The 20,790-nt window shown below is 51.4% G+C and overlaps 1 long non-coding RNA gene across 5 annotated transcripts; it reads right to left on the minus strand.

Annotated features, from left to right (window-relative positions):
• Nucleotides 1-3,562: 3,562 nt before the first annotated feature.
• Nucleotides 3,563-20,184, minus strand: LOC125146903 (uncharacterized). Of its 5 annotated transcripts, none has more exons than XR_007144919.1 (4): nucleotides 19,697-20,184; nucleotides 11,092-11,176; nucleotides 8,503-8,704; nucleotides 3,563-5,698 (listed from the first exon to the last, which is right to left on the minus strand). It is a non-coding gene; the product is annotated as an uncharacterized LOC125146903 (long non-coding RNA). The 5 variants fall into 5 exon arrangements; XR_007144921.1 differs by lacking the exon at nucleotides 19,697-20,184 and adding an exon at nucleotides 19,560-19,574; XR_007144918.1 differs by lacking the exon at nucleotides 19,697-20,184 and adding an exon at nucleotides 18,300-18,338.
• Between the last annotated feature and the right edge of the window lie 606 nt (nucleotides 20,185-20,790).

The following is a 20,790-nucleotide window of genomic DNA, read 5'->3' on the forward strand; positions in this document are numbered from 1 at the left end:
CTGATGCCTCTAGAGCCCCGCCTTGCAGAGCAGAATGCGGAGTTAGCCCCCCTCGCTAAAACCCTGTGGCCAGGTTCCTGTGGCCAGGTTGCTGACCCTCTGTGTGTCTTGCCAGCCGAAGAGAACAGAAGCCTTCCCTCCACTCCTCTTCAGACTCCCTTTACTTATAAGCTGGCCGCTGGTCACACCAGTCACTAGGATGCTGAAGTTCACTGAGAAATCAGGGAAAGTGAGCATAAAAGATAGCACTGCACAGAGAGGGCTCGAAAGGACAGAGGGGAAAAGACTTAGACATCTCTTCTTTGTTTTAAAAAGAATCATGTCCTTCTGGCCTTAGGTCCCAGAGGTCAGAGGGCAGGAGGAGACAGGGAGGTGGGAGAAAAGAAAGAGGTGGGGTGAGACAGAGAGAGAGAGTTTGGGATTCCTTTGGATCTCTGGTGTTCAAAATAGCAGGTATTCGAAAAGGAGGCGAGTATGGCTTAAGGTCCTGTAGGACTTAGCAATGGCCTCTCTGAATGACCAGCCCGACAAACTCCCAAGACACGTCCACATTAAACAAGGAAGAAAATCTGGCCTCCAAGATGAAGTCTGGCTGGTTGCAGAGGGGAAGAGGCAGATGTAGCAGTCCCAGGGGGCTGAGGGTAGGGGAAGGGGTAGGGGTGGGGGACACACAGAGGAGCCAGAGGCCCAAAGGTTAAAAATACAGTGGAATGTGGCAGCTCCTTTGCCATTAAGCTTCAGGATACTCTTCATTCTGGGCACCCTAGAATGTCCAGCTGTTAAGAGATGGACCTGGAGGGTGTGGGGGAGGGATCGCTGGGGTATTGCTGATGGTGTAGCCTGGTGGGGGGAATGGGGTTGTATAGATCGAGTCTATATAGCTTTCATCAGTTCTTTTCCTGGATCCTAGATGGAAAGAACTGAGTCTCTCTCTCTCTCTCTCTTGCCCCATCTTGGATATATCATTATATTTAATCCTAGATAATATGTGCCCCTTACTTGGGGTCCCCATACATGCATACCCCAGGCCTCAGAGGACACTAGCTTCCTGAGGTCAGGTCAGAAGAACAGATTTGAGAAGCTATGAGCCATGCCAGTGCCATGGAATAATTTGGGTCCTTGCAGTAAATCCAGAGCAAGCCTTGGGCTCTAATTCAGTATCCATGCCTCCCCCCAAGTACAGCCTGGAACCCCCAGAAGGGACAGAAGGGACTTCCCCGTGGCAGGACAGGACGACCATTAAGAGCACAGGCTTTAGGGTCAGAGCTCCTGGATTTGTATTCTGGCCCCACCATGTACTTGGTGACCTTGAGAAAGCCATTTGACTTCTCTGGGTCTCATTTTCTCAAATGTAGAAAGAGAACAATAACGATCCTTGGCAGGACTACATGAGACATTGTGCCTAGCACAACATCTATCTGAGCAGATAAAATGCTCAGTAAATAACAGTCATCCTTATTATTTTTATCATCATTATTATTGTGTCCCCCCCCAGATGAGTAGCCTCGCCGGGCCCGCAGTAGCTCTCTCAGAGGAGGCTCTCAGGGAAGCCAGGGCCCCCGCATTTCCCTAGTCCCCGTGAGCTCTTGAAGGGGGCCGGAGTGCCCAGGTTTACCGTATGTTAGCTTAACCCGGAGGGGACTCAAGGCCCGGTGCAGCCCAAGGGTTTGGACAGAATTTGGTGGCAAACTTGATTGTCGGAGTTGTACTGACTCTGCCTGAAGGGTTAAAAATGATGTTAACCCGCCGTTCTGACTCGCTTTCTGCCAGTCACTGCTTCGCATGGCCGCCTCTGCCTCTCTTCCTCTTCCTCTTCCTGTGCTCTCTTTGCTGATCTGGACTCGGTATTCTTGTCACAAGGTCATCTCCCAGGTGAGCTCAGCTCGGGCGGGCGTGAAACAAAACAGCTCATCTGAAGGCAGCGCGCCGTCTGCACAGGGAGGGGGACAGCCCTCCACACTGTCCTGACCTCTCCCAAGGAGGCTCTTTAAGTTCCCTGTTGCAAAGCCGGGCGGAAAAGGTTTTAGCCTAAGCTCTTGAAACCCTCGGACAGGGCGCGTGTGCTGCCCCTGATTTGGGTGCTGGGTGGTCCATCTAGGGGTCAACCGTCAGCCTTAAAAGATGTCTGGGCCCAATTTGTTTTCAAAAGCCTTGTACGTTTGTTATTTTTTCAACTTCGGTTTTAGATCAGTTTGGGTGTTCTCCAAAGGAGAGCCACGCCGATTTGGCAAGCGACCACTCTCTCTCCCACGCTCTCCTCCCTGCACCCAGGCGTCTCGAATCCCTGCTGCGCCAGCTGCCGCGTCGTGCATCTGAGGCCTTTTCATGTTCGTGGGCCGCGGCTCGTATTTTATAAACACACGGTCAGTTTACACTGCCTGGGAACTTAGGGGCTTTCCTCTCTCCGGGAAACAGCTGTGAGGAGCTTGACCAACCTTGGCTTTGTGGAGAGCGAGGCGTCGCCTCTGATCATGCACGTGGGGCAGGTGCCCTGGCCGGGTTCCCGTTGTTATGCCTGAGGATTCTCCCAGAAATGCTAAGGAGGGGAGTTCATTACGCTCTCCTCGCCCACTTCGAGTCTAATCGTTCATAAGTGACTCTGCATGCTACAAAACCCTGTACGTGTTCATCTTCACTTGTCTGCCAGTAGTACCTTCTAGCATCTGTGACAGAGAGGTCGCAGAATCACAGAATCGTAAAGCTGGAAGGGACTTTGAGAGTGTCATCCATCCAGGGGACAAGTAAGTAGGTGAGTACTTACTATGCGCAAAGCACTGTGCCGGTTCCATGGGTGAAGGAAAGTGAGCAAGACCAAGTCTCTGCCTTCCTAGAGCAACAGACTTTCTGCTCAGCCACCACCTCCATGAAGCCTCCCGTCACCTCCCCAGGCCAACTCAGGTTGTCTTACTGTGTAGTCCCACATCCCTCTGCTGACCACCTTCAGGGCACCTGCCCCGCTGCAGTCAAATGGCCTTTGTGACTTCCTTCCCCATAGAATGTGCGCTTCTAGTGGACAGGACCTGCCATGCTGGGTGACAGTGAGATCCTGCAGTTTGTGTCACAAGGGAAACAATGGACAAAGAGACACGCTTCGTGTATTGGCCACCAGTGATGGTAGTTACTTGGCTAACCACCTAAACAAGATGAGGTTAGTGGCTGCCTGAAGAAGGCAGAACTGGAGAAGACAGAGGGACACCAGCAATCTTTTTTTTTTTAATTTAATTTTTATTTTTTTAAATGTTTGTTTATTTCGAGAGAGCCAGAGAGGGAGAGAGAGAATCCCAACCAGGCTCCCCACTGCCAGCACAGAGCCCAACACAGGGCTCAAACTCGCAAACCAGGAGATCGTGACCTCAGCCGGAATCAAGGGTCAGATGCCTAACCAGTGGAGCCACCCAGGCGCCCCATACCACCAGTAATCTCGAGAGTCCAAGAGAAAATGGTCAAAATGGGATCATCTAATCTACTAGCCCCTTGGCCCTTCTGCACACCTTCTCTGTTATTGCTGGAAGAGGCTGTGTTAGTTGGCTAGGGCAGCCATAACAAAGTCCCACAGACTGTATGGTTTAAACAATGGGAATTTATTTTCCCGCAACACTGGAGGTAGGCGTCTAAGAACAGGAATGTCGATAAGATTGGTATCTTCTCAGGGTTGCTCTGCTTGTCTTGCAGACAACCACCTTCTCCTCTGTCTTCATGTGGTCTTTTCTCCATGCCTGTCTGTGTCCACATGTCCACTTATAAGGACACCGGTCATACTGGATTAGGGCTCATCTATATGACCTCATTTGTACCTTAATTACCTTTTAAAAGACTCAATTTCCAAATACAGAGCTATGCTGAGGTACCGATAGCTAAGATTTCATATGAATGTGTGGGCGGAGGGTGGGGTGTGATTCAGCCCATAACCAATGTAAACACTGGTGCTCACAGATGTGCCAGAGAGTTCCTGACAAAAGCCATAGCCAGTCAGTCCGGGGGCTAAGAAATAAGCCTGTGACTCCCTCCCTCCTTGGGTGACTTTACAACCCTGGGGGCTCAAAGCTTCATCTATCACTTTGACCAGATGTAAACATTTTACCGCCTCCATCTTTAAGTTTTTTTTAACATTTTTTTGTTCTTGAGAGACAGAGTACGAGTTCGAGTCAGGGAGGGGCAGAGAGAGGGAGACAGAAGATCCAAGGCAGGCTCTGTGCTGTGCGTGCAGACCCTGATGTGGGGCTCAAACTCAGGAACCGCAAGATCATAACCTGAGCTGAAATCAAGAGTCGGATACTTAACCAACGGAGCCACCCAAGTGCCCCGTGACCTCCGTCCCTTACACGTGCCCCCCCATCCCTTCCCCTCCCCATGGCATTGGTGCTACCTGAGGCTTCTGTATTTGAGCCAAGGGCAAGAGTAGTGTCAATGTGGAGGAAATAGAGAAACAGATTCCCCCGGGGACTAGGATGGAAAATGACATCAATAGAGGCAATTTCCAAGGGAACCTACTGGCTCACTTCCTGAGCTCATAAGCAGAATTAGAAAAAAGGTCCAAATGCCCTGGCTAGATGGAGGACAGCCAAGCCACCAACAAGTACCAGCAGCGGATCGCTGACTGCCAGCCAGGGCCATGTGCTGCTAGACAGGAACCAAGATGGAGTAGAGAGAAAGGCCTGGCAGCAGGGCGACCTTCCCCTCAATGTTGCCCTTGCCCTTGGCTTGTGCAAGGCTGTAAGTCCTCAGCAGCCTCGGTTCCCAGGGTTTTTCTTTACTCTTGGGTGCCAGTTGGCTGGAACATCACATTGGAAAAGGGTACAGGATGCGAGCTTCCAGATGAACCGACTCATTGTAACCACACTTGGCTTAGCCGGGCTGCACGATGCCAAGAGAGCAAGGGGTATGCTGCTGATTCAGCACAGGCCCGGCGAGGGAGTGGCTGGGGGCGGAGCATGAGCAGGGCACACAGGTAGAGCGGCCTTGAGGCTCTGTGGCTCAGCCAGCAAGCTGTAGTCCCGCTCTCTAGAGAAAGGGGAGTCTCCAGGCCGGCTCCTCGGCTGCCTCTGAGCCAGCTCTCAAGGTACAAAGTTCCGGAGGACTTGCAAAAGCAGAGGTGGACTGCTTCAGCAAGTATTCAGGCTTCTTCTGAAACCATCCCAACCAGTCCAGATGACCTGCTCCTTGATCTCATCATGAAACTGCATCGAGCGCAGGTGGACCATGCTAAGAGACTCTGGCTCTGGAGCAGCAGCTCAGGAGCTAACGGCCCACAACCTTCCCTCCACCATGTAGCTTTCTGGGCTTCACTTGGAGAGAGCCACGTGTTTCACACAAAGACCAGAAGCTAAGAATCTCGAGAAAGAAGACAGTGGGTGTGGTAGGGAATGGACCTTAACTTAGCAGAGAGTCCGGGGGAGATCAAACAAGAGGAGTGAGACCAGTGATCACCTCACGAGAACTCAAAAGTCCCAGGAGCTGCGCGGAGAACTTCAGCCCAGCTGTGGTTCTCCCCTTCAGTCGATAAGAACACAGAACAGTATCCATACAGTCTGAGACAGCAGTCTGGCCGCTAGAAGGTGGCAGGGATTCCACTGGCAACCTGGTGACCCCATTTATTCTCTCATTTGGCTCTTATTTGTTGAGTATCTACTTTCTGCCAGGGACTCGATGGGTGGTAAACAAGAGAAACTCCCAGCGCTCTCCTTATGAAGCTTACATTCTACAAGAGGGAGAAGAAAATAATCAGTCACACGATGCAATGTTTATAATTGTAGCAAACGAGACCAAGAGCTTTGAGACTGATCTGGGCAGTCTGGGAAGGCTTCCTTGGAAGCCACACCTAGGCTGGGCTCTGAAGGATGGGTGGGAATTGCCTAGATAAAAGGATGGGTTAGGGATAGGGGAGAATATGCCGGTGGGGTAGGGGGTGGGGGAGGAGTGCAATATATGTAAAGGCCTTGAGATTGGAAAGAGTCCTTAGGCCTCCCCTCTCACCTTGTGTTGACTTGAACTTGTGTTGGGTCCCTCATAATCTCAAAACTCTAATCTGGACAATTCAAGAGGTTACTGCGCTTCTAGTGAGCAGAGATAGCCGACTGATTTGCAAAGATCAAGTTTAGGTCTGCACCTGTGTGGGCAGAAGGGCGGGACGTCCCTGTGGGCTCCCATGTAGGCCACACATCAAATGGAGCCAGACCACTCAGCTTGCAAAGCTAAGGCGCAGGACCTACAGGGCACAGAAGCGGCTGGGATCAGCCTCTTTCCATCTCTGAAGCTTGGTGGTTCACTGCAAATTTCATCACAAACAGAAAGACAGCCCCTCTCCATTCACCCAAAGGGAATCTCTGATCCCTCCGTCTGGTAGGATTCCTCCTAAACTGCCCCAAGCCAGAAGATCTGGTCTCTGACCCCAAGGAGGAGGGATACAGAGAAGATCCTTCCAGTACCAGAGACCTTCAGAAAAAAAGTATAGCAAATCCTCCCCTACCTCTAAGCCAGCTGTCCTCCCTGGCACCCCAATCTCAACCTCGATCTTTTTTTAATTAATTAATTTAATTTTTAATGTTTGAAGGAGAGAGAGAGAGAGAGAGAGAGAGAGAGAGAGAATGAGTGGGGGGAGGGGCAGAGGAACAGGGAGACAGAATCTGAAGCAGGCTCCAGGCTCTGACATGGGGCTCACACTCATGAACCGTGAGATCGTGACCTGAGCCGAAGTCAGACGCTTAACTGATTGAGCCTCTCAGAGCCCCTCAACCTTGATCTTAATGCCGTCACAAAGACGTGTCTCACAAGTTACCACTAAGGGTAGAGCAGTTCTGGATGAGGCCACACTGCCCCACTTAAGCCGGGCTTCCTCCCCACTTGCCCATGAGAAATGGTTCCCAGCCCCACTCCTGCTCAAACATCTAGACGCATACCACACAGTCTCATCTCACACACGTGCAAGGCTGATGACAAACCTAATGTCCCGTCCTCGGGCTTCCCAGGGTCTCAGCACAGAACAGAGATGGAGAAAAGGCTGTAGCCTCCTGCGAGAGGGGCAAGACCAGTCCATCTGAGCGTCAGACCCTCTGAGGGAGGTGGACGTCCCTGCTGCTCACCCCCACCACCTGGAGAGTCCTAGGCACACATCTGTCCCCCTAAGTGCTCAAAGCCACCCCAGGCCCTGGAAGGAAGGAGGCCTCCCTTACCTTATCTTCCCCTCTTCCCAGTCTGAGGCTAGGAGCCTCATTTAGAACCTTCCTGCCTTTGGGTGCAGCTGATAAGCCAGGGCCAGGCCAGCTTCATGAGGGCTGCTCAGTGAGCAGAGAGACCCAGGCACCCACAGAGGGCACGCTCAGGAGCTCCCGGAACCATATTGGGCCCCCTTGTGGCCAGTCCCCACAGGCGGCCCTGTGGGAGGGAACGGGGAGGGAGGGCAATTCTAGCAGCTTCGGTTTTAGTGAAGCCACACCCTCCAGCCCTTCTTCACTAAGACACCCTAAGTTGGGATATTTGTGCGTTTTCTTTGTGTGCTTAACCCAAGCACGCTTCTAACCCCTGGGCACCAGGCACAGTGGATTTCCACTTCTTTTTCTGCTGGGGCTCTCGCAGCCCACAACTCTCGACCTAGCTGCTTTTCAGTACCTGTCTACCAAAGACAGCGCCCTTGGCCTCCTCGAGCCCCTTCTCAGACCCCCAGGCAGACCCTCACCCCAGCTGCGGCAAGAGGAGGCACCACAGTGACAGAGCTCCCCCTACTGACAGCTCGCCGCGGTGCCGGGCCCGGGAAGGCTTTATGGGATGCCTCTCTGTCTAGTCACTGTGCTGTGAAATCAGGATCTGGAAATATCTTCCACTCCCCCTCCACCTGCCACTCCCAAGTGAGGCGGCTTGATCTGGGAGATCTGGAGAAGCAGAGCCCTTGTATCACTGCCAAGGATCCGCAGACAACACAGAACTTGAAGCAGAACTTGAAATGACATCCAGGACAGGCCGCTAATCCAGCACTGGGCCAGACTGACGGGACGTGTTCCAGAGTCCTCTCTGTGCCAGCCTCAGAGAGTCATGTGTGTGCCAGGCGACTCAATTAAGTGCCCACACTGTCTGCCCCCCAGAGAGCTGGTCAAACCCTTCCCAAAGGAATTCTTAGACACCACTCATCTCTCACAGCACGGGCAGCTGAACAGAAGCCGACAACTTTTGGGACTGTCGATGTCGATGAAGTGAGTGACAGCGTAATACATGGTTCTCGAAGTACCATGACACTCATTATGTCACTTCATCCTCAGCAATGCCACTGCAACACCCCCCTCCCCATAAAGCAGATGCCACCATCCAATGAGGAAATTGAGGCATAGAGAGATGAGGTGACACGCGGGGGTAAAAGCTCAGCTCCTCCTCTCTGATGTCACTTTCCTGAGGGGGAGGGACACTGGGGACCAGGAACGTTCTCAAGCAGGGGCTCCTTTCCCTCCCCAAGCACTAAGTTCACCATAGCAACCCTCCCCAGATCTTCACAAAACAGGCAAAGGGAATTCGCACAGGCTCATGGATGTGACGGGTTTCTGCTGTCTGACCATCACTAGGAAACGCCTCTTTGAAAGGATCCGAGAAAGTAGTCAGCTGAGGAAATGGCGGGAGGTCCTCATGGGTTAAACTTCAGGGCGTCTCCCGTCCACAGCTCAGGTGTCTACAACCCTCTGCTTCAGAGCTTGGCATGGGATTCACCTTGATGTGATTTCTGCTGTAAAACAACAAATGCACATTTATTAGAGTTAATTAACCCCCAGCAGCAGTAGCATAAATGGATGCTAATTGACCTCCAAGTCATTCCTCGTCATTAAAGCTGTATGTCCATGTGGTTACAAATCAAACAGGCTTGCAGATAAGATATGGATATTCATTTATTAATTCAATACATTTGACTCAGCACATCCAGGAGAAGACACTGTATTAGGTGCTTCAAAAGATGAATAAAAAACGATCCCTGCCCTCAAGTAACTCAAACCTTAGTAAAGAAAGACATGAGAAGTCTTCAAATAAAGGCCAACAATGCCAAGTGCCCCAGGAGAGTAAGAACTGCCATGGCGTCTCTCTGAGGAATCATTGAGGGCTTCCTGAAGGAGGTGAGATTTGGCCTGGGCCTTGGGAAGTGGGTAGGAGTAGAATAAACAGAAATTGTGTCACCTTCATTCCAGGGAGAGTATGTGCAATGGTGAAGAGGGGGATGGGGAAGGAAGGCTGTTCTTTGGGAGCAGTGAGGGTTCCTGGTAGGCAGCAGTATTTTGGGTGTAGGGAAGTAGTTTGCAAGCATCGTTGAGGCCTTGCTGCATGCCAGGGCCTATGTGCTATTTGTAGGCTCTGTGCAGAGTACAGGGATACACCAGTAGACAAAACACACAAGGTCCCTGCCCTCGCAGGGCTTAAAGTGCCCCCCCCCACAAGAATAAGGCCGAAAATGAAGACTAGAGAACCCCCAGTGTCACCCTTCTTAAATAGTTCCAGGATTTTCAGGTTGGCACTGGGGAGCTAGTGAGAGTGTATAATATTGCAAGTTCATGATAAGAGCCTTTGGGAAGAGCAATCTAGCCCCAGAGTACAAAGCAAATTTAAGAAGAAAGAGGAAAACATTGGAAGTCCAACTGGGTAGCTAGTGCATTAACTTAGATGAGAAATAATGATCGAAACCAGGGCAGCAAGTAAGAAGGGAAATCTAGGCATGAGTGGAAGCAATACCACCCAGGTAGACTATACTCAGTTTGGGAACCGACTGGATATAGAAAGCGGGGCAAGAAAAGTAGCAAACTCACCGGGGCTGTGCATCCTGGGTGACTTAGGGAATGTTGGTGCCATCATCCAAGACCAGGGGGTCAAGAGGAGAGTGTTGGGATGGGAAAGAAAGGATGAGTTACTCTGAGTTACGCCCAGTGTTGCCCACCTATGAGGTGAGGGGTGTTCCATGCAAAGAGAGATAAGAGAAGCCAGGAAGCCAGGAAGGAGGGGTCAGTGGGAAGGAAAAGTAAATGAAAAAATAGCAAAAGAGGGCCAGATATGAGCAGTTACATCTCTCCAAGACCCTAGCACCCCTTGTTCTCTGTTCATGCCACCAAAGCTCTTTGGAAAGACTCTCTTCTAAAAGCCATAGCCTCTCCTCCAGGAGACCACACAATAGAGAATATACCAGAAATATGTGTGACATATGTGGTGGGGATATCAAAGGGAATTTGAATTCTAGTGGTGATGGGCAAACAAGGGTCTCCATCTTCAATGTCCCCAGTGGCTCTAATACTTTATCTTAGTTTCTTCTTTGATAATGGTTCTCCCTCCATTCTCGGAGACCCTAGCTCCTGGTCTAGAGATCCTGATTCATTGGTTTTCCCATGACCCCAAGAGCCCAGGCTGGGCTGAATACCAGATGATGACCACCACTGGCACCAGAAGGACCAGATCAGAAGTCGCTCTCTTGGCCGGCACCCAGGCCTCCTCACCTACCTCCCCTGTATCACAGTACATCAGAGGCGGGCAAGCCCAGGCAAGTCTGGCACAGAGGCTCCCAGGTTGGGGCGGGAAAGTTGACATCTTCTCAGAGTTTACACAAAGTGCATGTGCCCTCACAGAACATGTCCTTTGGGACCTCACAGGGACTCTGAGTGCCATGATCGGGACATTCCTCGGGCTTGAAGCAGCCAGAGGCAAACATCTTCAGTTCGCAATCCCACCACCAAAGTCTCAAAGACAGAAGGAAAGCCAGCTTCCCACAAAGGAGTTGATTTACTTGGGAACCAAGAATTCCCTCAGTGGCAGAGTTTCTCCATGAATGCATAAGGAAAGCCACTGCTGCTTCCATTTTTCCATTGGAACGTCTCTTTTCTCTATAACCCCATTAAACAAACCCCAGCAAGTGGAGCTACTAAGTTGAAAGATCATTACCAAATGATCAGTTCCCTACTGGTCTCCAGCCCTGGAGTTTAGAAGAAACATGAGATCCATTCACAAAAAGATTATCCTCTTTCTGGAGAAATCCAGCCACACCACAGACCTCTCTGAGCTGTGAAATTGAGCAGGAGCCTCCAAGAGAGGTCGAGAGAGAGAAAGGGTCCACAGCAGGCAAGGAGAATAATCATCACTCACCTTGGCATTGCCAGTAACCCAGATGTCGGACCGCTGCTCCTCGCTCACAAAAGGGCTGCTCTTATCTCATCCAGGCAATATATGGCTAATTCCACAAAAAGGACAGAAGAATAAAAGGGATTTTTTTTCTAATAAATATTCTTTTGCAGCTAATCCGCCCGCCCTTTGTAACTGTCAGGCTTCGAGGGGCTGGCAGGAAGCCCATCAGATAAGAAATGCAGCTGTGCCCAGGGAAACGTGAGAAGAGGAGCAGGTTAATAAACACGAAAAACATATTTGGTAACCGTGTCTGAGGGGAGTCCTCAGAGAGAGACCCTGACAGCTCGGGGACCCTGAAACCAGTGCCACCCAGCGACTGTGGCTACCCCATGGGGATAGGGGTCAGACATGTGAGCCCCGAAGGCCGGCCGCTGAGCCTGCTTTCCTGAGCCTTCCTGAGTCAGCTCAATGGAAAATGGCAACAGAGTGACAGAGTTGCCAATCAGGAGGCACGTGCTTTTGGTGTCCCCCGCCCCCAGCATTAGAGGACACTCGAGCCCTGCAGGGAGGCAGCCCCCGTCTGTCGTGTGCTCCCCACCTGCTCTGTGACGGTCCCCTGGCAAGCAGCACCCTCTGAAGATGGAGCCGTAGTGGGAGGGGTTTGGCAGGACAGGTGACCAGGCACACGCATGGGTAAGATGGGGATATCAGGACAGAAAACATCTGACTTAGGTTGTCCCAAAAACCCTGGGTCTGGGAGGAACGACACTGTATGCAACGGAAACACCAGTCTTCCGGGCTCGGTGGTATGGTGGGGACCGCTACCCAGATGGAAGAGGAGGAAATTGAAGGAATGGAGTTCTTCGTGTACACCTCCTCACCTTTCTCCGGTCTCTCATCATCATCATCAGTGATTACTCTAAAGGAAGATCTCCCCCAAACCAGCCCTCAGGATTTCTTCAAACCCCACCATGTGGTTCCTGAAGCCTTCCCTTGCATCCCTGTCCCGTGAGCCTACACCGCCTCTGCCAACCCACAGAATGTTCCAGAGCCTCCGACCGGAGGTCCAGCTCCTCTCCCCAGAAGGAGCTGGGGACTGCACGCTTGGGCTCCACAGTCACCACACAGAGGGCAACAGACCAGAGAGGAGGCTTGGGGAGAATAGTCGGGCAAAATTAACCTTCGGTTCAGGAGCCCAGAGCCCTGGGACACAAAGTCTAACGTTACCTCCTTTTTTTGACTCCCCTCAGCTATGCAGCGGTTGTGGCCTCTTCGGCTACTCCTAGCCCCCCCCCCCCCCCCCCCCGCCGCCATCAGCTGTCTGGAGAGATTCGGGAGAAGCGGGAGTGCAGGCATTCACTCCACTGCCTGAGAAGCCAGTGAGAGAGAGCCAGCCCGAGACACAGACAGCTCCGAGGTGGCTAGACTCTGACACCCAAGAAGAAGGTGCCAGGGTCTAAGGAAGAGTAGATCCGGCCACAGACCGCTAAACAACTAAGCAAAACTACAGTCACTGTACCAGACCAGTCACCACGTTCCAAGGACTGTTCTCAACCCTTCCTACCACAGATTTGTCCTGTCTTCACAGAGACCTACTTATTTTTATGGAGGTAAAAGTCACACAACATAAAACCCGCCATTTTAACCACGTTCAAGTGTGCGATTATGTGACTGCCAGTGCATCCACATCTCGCTGTTTAATCCGGAACATTTTTATCACCCAAAAAGAAACCCGGGACCCTTCAAGCCATCACTCACGAGACCATACTTCTGAGGTAGCACCCTCTATTGACGACGTCTAACATCGTGCTCTCAGGAGCGAGACCTGCTTACAGTCCGGCCAACATTGCAGAGCAGGTACCAGAAGGGGAACTGGTTGCTAAGAGGCACATTACTCCAAGTTCACACGTGAGGAAATAGAGCACGGGAGGTTGAGTAACTTGCTCCGGGCCACGCAGTAGCCCGTGAAGTCCAGCTCTGTGACTCCAAAACGAGGCAGACGCTCTTGTCTGGAGGGGAAAGCCTGGGAAGAAAGGTGCTTCATAGCTTCTCGATGATAAATAGTACAGATACGTTTCCTCGGGATTTGCTGACCAAGACCGGAATAGGAAAAAGGGACGTTTATGGGGCTTTGAACAGGAAATGGAATGGAAGCACTCAAGAAGGTAATCAGCCTATGAAGTGCATTAGCCAGAAGAGACACACGCCCACCTACTTAGACCAAGAATTTCGGTAGCAAATAATAAGCATTTGCTGAACTGGGTGCTGTGAGAGGCATAATGGAAGGTACAAGGAAGCAACTGTCCAACTCCAACTGTCCTTTGGCTGGTCCCGCTTACTGTGTCATACACATCACTCTCCTCTGTTCCGATCCTGATGTACATCCCACTGCCCTTAGACATTCCTGAGTCTTTCCTGGCTCTATGCCGTTGTTCTGTGAGTTTTTGTCATTTGTTGTTTGTTTTCCAGCTACAGAGCATTCTCCCCTCCCTCTAATTATCTGAGCCTCACCCCTTCTGATTAGCAGAGGCGTGGGTGAGCTCTTTTCTCCCAAAGCAGAAAGCACCTACTAACAACAGTAGCACTTAGGGAGTGATGCTGGGCTGTGCTGAGCGCTCCTCAGTGCATGCCCTCACTTAATCCTCACCAGAGAACCCAGATGAGGAAACTGAGGTCCAGAGAAGTCAAGTAACTGACTCCAAGTCCCACAAGCACAAAGTGACAGACTCAAGATTAGAGGTCCGGTCTTTGTGATTCCAGAACCTAATCTCTTAACCACCCTATTAATGGGCCGCTCAACTGGGTGTGCCCATCACAATGCAGCCTTTCGTCATGAGAAGCCAACATCGTCTCCTACTCACTCCACACATCCTGGCCTTTCCTTCCTACCAGACTACAAGCATCTTGAGGGCAGGCACTGTGACGTAGCTCCGCACAGTGCCCGAACTAAACGTATAGATTAGTTTCCTTCTTCTCTGTGTTTCCATAGTGTCTGTGTCAGCACTGACATGGTTCCATATTCAGAAGCAGAAATTAATGGACTTGTCTGAAAGGGGAAACCATCCTCGTACCTTCACCCAGAGAACAAAGGATTATGGGTTTCAGTATTGTATTCAGAGGTGAGGAGGGGTTGGAGAAGTACGGGGCAAGAGCTACATACATATCGCTTAGAGGCTGACCTAGAGCCCAGGTTGAGTGTTAATGTCAGCCAACTGGTAATAACAGCTTCCATTTTGGGGGGCCCCCAATACTTGTCGGTCTCTGCACTGAACCCTGAATTTACAGTATCTCACGAGTCCACATTCCAAGCCTGCAAGGTAGTTACTGCTAGTATCACTGCCTTATCGATGAAGAAATCAAGACTCAGAGAAGCAACTTTCCTAAAGGTTCATGGATGCTAAATGGTAGACTTGGAATTTGAACCCAGGCCTTTCTTATTCCAAAACCGGAACGGAGGGGAGACGCCCCAAACCTATTTAGGGAACAGCACCTCTCACCTAACTTCAAACATTCCAACTTTTCATACTATCAAATATACACTTTTTATAAACAAATGTCAATTGATTTGCATAAGATATGGCCCCTGCTGTCCAGAAGCTAACAATTTAGACAAGACGACAGATGAAGGGAAAGAAGTGGCATGGGGGACAATCACCAGGGCTGGACGACGATGAAATGGGCTGCCTCGTGACAGGAGTAGAGAAGAATCATGCGGAGTTAGGTGAGCATGACTGCCAAGGTTCCTTCCAGCACTCATACTCCATGATCCCGTTCATCAGCCCACCGTCAGCTGGAGATGTAAGAACCTGGCTCCAGCCAAGTTCAGAGCTGAGGACACATACTTGATAGCCATCGGCATGAAAAGTACTAGATGCTGCCACAAAGAATGCCTGGGATTCCTAATGGAGGACACATAGAGGGATCGGAACAGAAAGCCAGAGAACTGAGCAAAAGGAACCCAGAGTTAGAGCCAAGGGGACTCTGTCAAAGAGGTCCCAAGGAAAACGTACCCCCAAGTTAGTCAAAGGGATGCAGCGAGACAAAGGATGGCTCAGGGCGAACCAGTAAGCGCTTACGAGTACCCACTATTCATCTGATGTTCTATTCGTTCAACAAATGTTCATTGAGTATGACTGGTGCCAGGCACTGTTCCCAGAGTGAGGGAGAGGGCAGTGATCACACAGGTAAATCCTGGCTCTCGGGGCACCGACACGCTTGGAGAATGCTTATGAGTAAGACGCTTCATTGTGTGGTGGCATGAAAGAATGTAAATCATGGCTTCCCCGCCCAAATCACTCATAGCTGGGCTATGGATACTAAACAAACACATGACAATCTACCTTGCGATCCAATATTTAAGAGTAAGGAAAATAAAAGACATGAGAGAAACTAGCAAGTCAAGTAAAGTTTTGTTCCACAAGGTAGAAGAGGTATGAACACGTTGGGGGCAGGGGAACGTCTTAGCCAAATTTAATTATATATCGCTTCATGCTATTTAAAAACTTAAACTGGGAGACTTGGTCGGGTGGGCATCTGACTTCGGCTCAGATCATGATCTCATGGTTTGTGAGTTAGGGCCCCCATGTCGCGCTCTGTGCTGACAAGCTCAGAGCCTGGAGCCTGCGTCGGATTCTGTGTCTCCCTCTCTCTCTCTGCACCCCCGGCTGCTCGTGCTCTCTCTCTCTCTCAAAAATAAACATTAAAAAACTTATAAATAAATAAATAGGGGCGCCTGGGTGGCGCAGTCGGTTAAGCGTCCGACTTCAGCCAGGTCACGATCTCGCGGTCCGTGAGTTCGAGCCCCGCGTCGGGCTCTGGGCTGATGGCTCAGAGCCTGGAGCCTGTTTCCGATTCTGTGTCTCCCTCTCTCTCTGCCCCTCCCCCGTTCATGCTCTGTCTCTCTCTGTCCCAAAAATAAATAAACGTTGAAAAAAAAAATAAAAAAAAAATAATATATAAATAAATAAATAGAAACAAATGTAAACTTTCATATTCCTCAGAAATAGAACCTGATAGGGGCGCTTGGGTGGCGCAGTCGGTTAAGCGTCCGACTTCAGCCAGGTCACGATCTCGCGGTCTGTGAGTTCGAGCCCCGCGTCAGGCTCTGGGCTGATGGCTCAGAGCCTGGAGCCTGTTTCCGATTCTGTGTCTCCCTCTCTCTCTGCCCCTCCCCCGTTCATGCTCTGTCTCTCTCTGTCCCAAAAATAAATAAAAACGTTGAAAAAAAATTAAAAAAAAAAAAAGAAATAGAACCTGATTGCTTCTGCTTCTCAAGTAATACACCTGTCTCTCCCAGAAGTAGTGCTAGAAGCCCTGTCATCGCAGCTGGGCCAAACCAGGCAGACTCTGCCCAGGAAGGGAGACAGGAAGGAGATGATACCTAGAATTCATTCACAAACCAGCATTTATTGTTGGCAATGGGCCGCAGGATATAAAATGGTCATAAAAATGCACATCAAAGACAGAAGGGATTTTAAAGGTCATCCAGTCTGAGTTTCTTACTCTACTAGCGAAGAAATTGAGGCATGAGGACATGAAACGGTTCGTCTGTGGTGAAAAGTAGCATTGGCACACTCAAATCCAAGCTTCCTAGATCCCTCTTCCTCCAGATCAAAAAGGACCGTGCAATCAGGCGGCACGAGGAGGCAGGGAATCTCCGAGGCCCTCCGAGGCCCAAGCCCTGCACACTCTCTGTATCCAACCCCCCTCACCTGTCGCCCTCCCTGCCTCGCAGTCCAGGGAGAATTCCCTGGAAAGCATTCCATCAGGCGTTCCAGCTCTGGCTGCAAAACGAGAGGACCTCACCTGGCAGATCTGTACAGTTCAGACCTCACCTGCTCCTGGGACTCTCCAGGGAGATGCAACTCAGAAAGGCTAGTGCACATTTGCCCAGGACTGTCTGGTTCTGACCAGAGCTCTGGACGATAGCAGCACAAGCCTTGGAGAATCCAAAACCCATCTCAGGTCCTCAAAGCACAGACGGGGACACCAGGACACAGACAATGGCGAAAGACCTCTTTGGTTGTTCTCTTTGCTGGAACGTACCAGCACCAGCACCACCCGGTGCCGGGACAGAAACCCATCAACCCAGCAGCCCAGCCCCAGCCTTCACTGGGATAAGGAAAGCGCGGAGCCCTACTCTGCTCTCAAGAGCTCAGACCTGGGATGAGAAAAACATTCAAGGGTCATGTTGGAGAACACAGGGCCTCCTTGGGGGTAGGCGGGACAAGGTGATGGGACTGGACCACCACCGGTGGGATGGGGAAGAAGGGCTCTTATTTCCCTGGAGGCTGCACCCTGCCCTGGGGAGGGCAGCTCCCCAGAAATGACACTTGAGGACCTGGCTTGGGGCCACAAGGGTATACAGCTTGGGGTTTTATTTCCCCTTTATAATGGAGGCAGGCAAGGAAAGGAATTCTTTGGCTGAGTAACACAATACTTCTGGGTCCAGCCCACCAGGCTTGGCCCTGGGAAGAACAAACAAGCTGCCCGCCCTGTCCCAACAGGTTTGTGGACACCGGCCTCAGCTGCCACTCACTGTGCTGAGGTGTGGATGCCGGGGAAAGGGAGGCAACCAATGCCCAGGATAGCGAGGATGTTGGGGAAGCTCTGTAGTCCGGTCTCAACCCCTGGCAAGGCCAGGGCCCAACGCTTAATGCCACCAAGCCATCAGATGTGACTCTGTACCCCACCCCCAGCTCACTTCCCACTTTCCTCACTGACCCAGGTCCCCGAACCCAGCCAGTCCACGGCTTCTTCCCCGTGAGCAGAGGGACATCCCAAATACCACCTGCCCCGGGCTAGAGGTCTCCCCCACCGATGTGCATGTGTGCTGTGTGTCACGAGCCAGTAGCCATCACCTGTGGTGCAAATGGTCAGCCAAAGAGGTAACATATGAATAACAATCCATATTCCTGCATATTCAGCACTTTATAAAGTTGCTTTTCACAGATATGATGCCCATTCTCCCAGCAACTTGCTAAGTTAGGTATTTTTATCATCTCCCCATTTTGCAGGTAGGAAAGCAAGAGGCTCAGAGACGTATTCATTCAGCAGAGCGGCAAAGTCGGGCCATGAACCCCCAGGTACTTAATTCTGCATCTCCTGCTGCGAACCTCCAGTCCCCCCTTCCCTCCCCCCCCCACCGCACTCCACCGGGGCAGGTTATATCTAACTCTAGCTTTGCAACACCGCTCTTCGAACCCTGAATGAAGGAGAGAGGCTCTCACCTGGCTGCCTGCTGCCTGCACCGCTGGGCAGAGTCCCCGGCCCACCCCCCACAGGTGCCCTCTCGCCTCTCCCGCCCGCCCTCCCTGCCACCCTCCAGACGGGCGCCCTCCTCGTGCTGTTTGTTTTGCTGAGCGTTTCCGTTGGCGCGAATGTGGGTGTTTGTTGTATTTCTCCCGCAGATGGCAGACAGCGCGCCCTCCCCACCGTCACCCCACCCCAAGGGCTGTGTGGACAGCAGTCCCAGCAGAGCAGAACAAAAGCCTAGCAGGTGAACAGCCCCGTCTGCCGGTGTCTTTTATCCAACCCAAGTCCAGACAATATCTTTACAAAATTCTTTTCAACTCCTCCTTCATCTGGGGGCTCTTCCTGCCTGGCTTCCTGCCTGGCCCCTGCCTGGAGCCCCCCAGTAGTTCCCCCACCCTCGCAGAAACATCTGCTCCTCTGACGGGGCAGAGGACGCACAGTTCCAAAGAGCAATTTGGTTTGAGTTTGGTTCTTTTTGGCGGGGGGGGGGGGGGGGGGGGGGCAGAGGGACAGGGGTCTCACATCCTTCACAATCCCTCAGAACCCAAGAACCCCATGCTCTCAGAAACCTCCAACAAAAGGAGAGGACTGTACTTTGTGGAAGGTAGAAGATAATTCACATCCTCCGGAGCTCAGATCTCCTCTCAGCAGAAGGGCCCAGTGACTCTCAGCTTCTGACTGCTCCTGAGAGGTCCCCCGAGAGGCCGGTGCTCGGATGGGACTGGAGTGGAGGGTGCTGGAAAGGGTTGGGCATCTCTCTTTCCAAAGCTAATATTTCTCATTCCCACATCTCAGTGCTCCCATCTGGCCCCAAGAGCTGTGCTCCACTGAGGACTGGTTCCTGTCCCTCCAGAAATACCGTAGAGAGAGGCCGGCAAGCCTCTGAATGTCCTCGCTGCCCATAACGAGATTACAGCTCCAATGGCGTGTGCCTGCGGCCATGCCTTGCACCCCTATCCCCACTCAGCAATTCAGAAAAGCAGGCTAGGGGGCACCTGGGTGGCTCAGTCAATGAAGCATCCGACTTCGGCCCAGGTCATGATCTCATGGTTAATGACTTCAGGTCCTGCATCGGGCTCTCTGCTGTGAGCACAGAGCCCACTTCAGATCCTCTGTCTCCCCTCTCTCTCTCCCCCTCCCCTGCTGTCTGTCTCTCTAAAACAAATAAACATTTAAAAAAAGAAAGATAAGAAAAGCAGGCTAGGTGCCCCAGCTTTCATCCTGTGGTCTCCTACCTGCTTCTACCATGCTATTCAATTTCTCGATTGACGGCTTGACCACCCAGGCTTCCGGGGTTTGCTTTTCAGCCTCGGTCATGTTCCTGGGTGACCTCTATCAGCAATGCATCTTGCACGATAAGCCAAGAGCTTACCTCGCTATATCCTCATGCTCAGCTCAGACCTGCAGGACCCCAGCCAGGCCCACAGCCTCTCAGGAGGAGGGTACTGATGACTGTCACCCCCGGCCTCTGCTGGGCAGCGTTGTATGCCCACTTGGAATAGACCCTTGGAGACTCCAAGCTGACTGTGCTCTCACGGACCCAGAAGCAGCTGAAGACTTTGCTCAGGAAAAAAGTTAAGGGGGTGCTGCTGTACCCACAGAGCCATCAGCAGGTAGGGCTCAGAAGCCTATGGGGCCACCCCCTGGTGGTTCCGCAGTTCCACACATGCTGGCCCAGGGTCCCAGACTCCCTAGATCTGTCTGTAGGTTAGACTGCTGACTCCAATTTGTGCAGGCCACATTTTAACACAAAAAAGAACTTGGGCCCAGTATGCAGAAGCTGGTTTGGCCAGTTCCTAGGGACAAAATGTGACCCCGTGCACATCGCCACGCTGCACCCTATGCTTTCCTACATGGATCCCTTGGCCCGCACAGCCCCCTGCCCCTTGCCTGCCTGGCCTCCAGACCTTCAAGGGCTGGCTCGTGGAATCCCTCCCTGATTCTTTCCTAATTGAGGCATTTTTTTTTTCCAGCACTTTCCAAATTCCCGCAGGTATTTTAGTTATCTGGGTACACATCTTATCTAAACTCCTGAACAACACAGCTATCTTACTCATCTCTGTTCTCACCAACCACTACCCTCTCCCCAACCCCAGCACCCAGCCTTGTAACTGGCACAGAGCAAACATGAAACATTTTCTGGATCAATGAATCCAGGATAATCCCAAGTTCTTCCAACTGACCACTAGGGATCCTGGCTAGTGGTTGACACAGGAACACAACGAAAGAAAGAAAGAAAGAAAGAAAGAAAGAAAGAGGAAAAGAAACCCAAAATATGTCCCCATCTTCTTGGCAATCATATATATATATATATATATATATATATATATATACATATACATATACATATTACTCTGAGTTTCAAAAGAGAAAATATCCAGGTATTATGGTCAGAGGGACCCTGGATATAAGGACATCCCTCATCCAAGGTGCACCTGGCTGGCTCAGTTGGTTGAGCATTCGACT

This window comes from Prionailurus viverrinus, chromosome D1 (assembly GCF_022837055.1).
Source record: "Prionailurus viverrinus isolate Anna chromosome D1, UM_Priviv_1.0, whole genome shotgun sequence".
Classification (NCBI taxonomy): domain Eukaryota; kingdom Metazoa; phylum Chordata; class Mammalia; order Carnivora; family Felidae; genus Prionailurus; species Prionailurus viverrinus.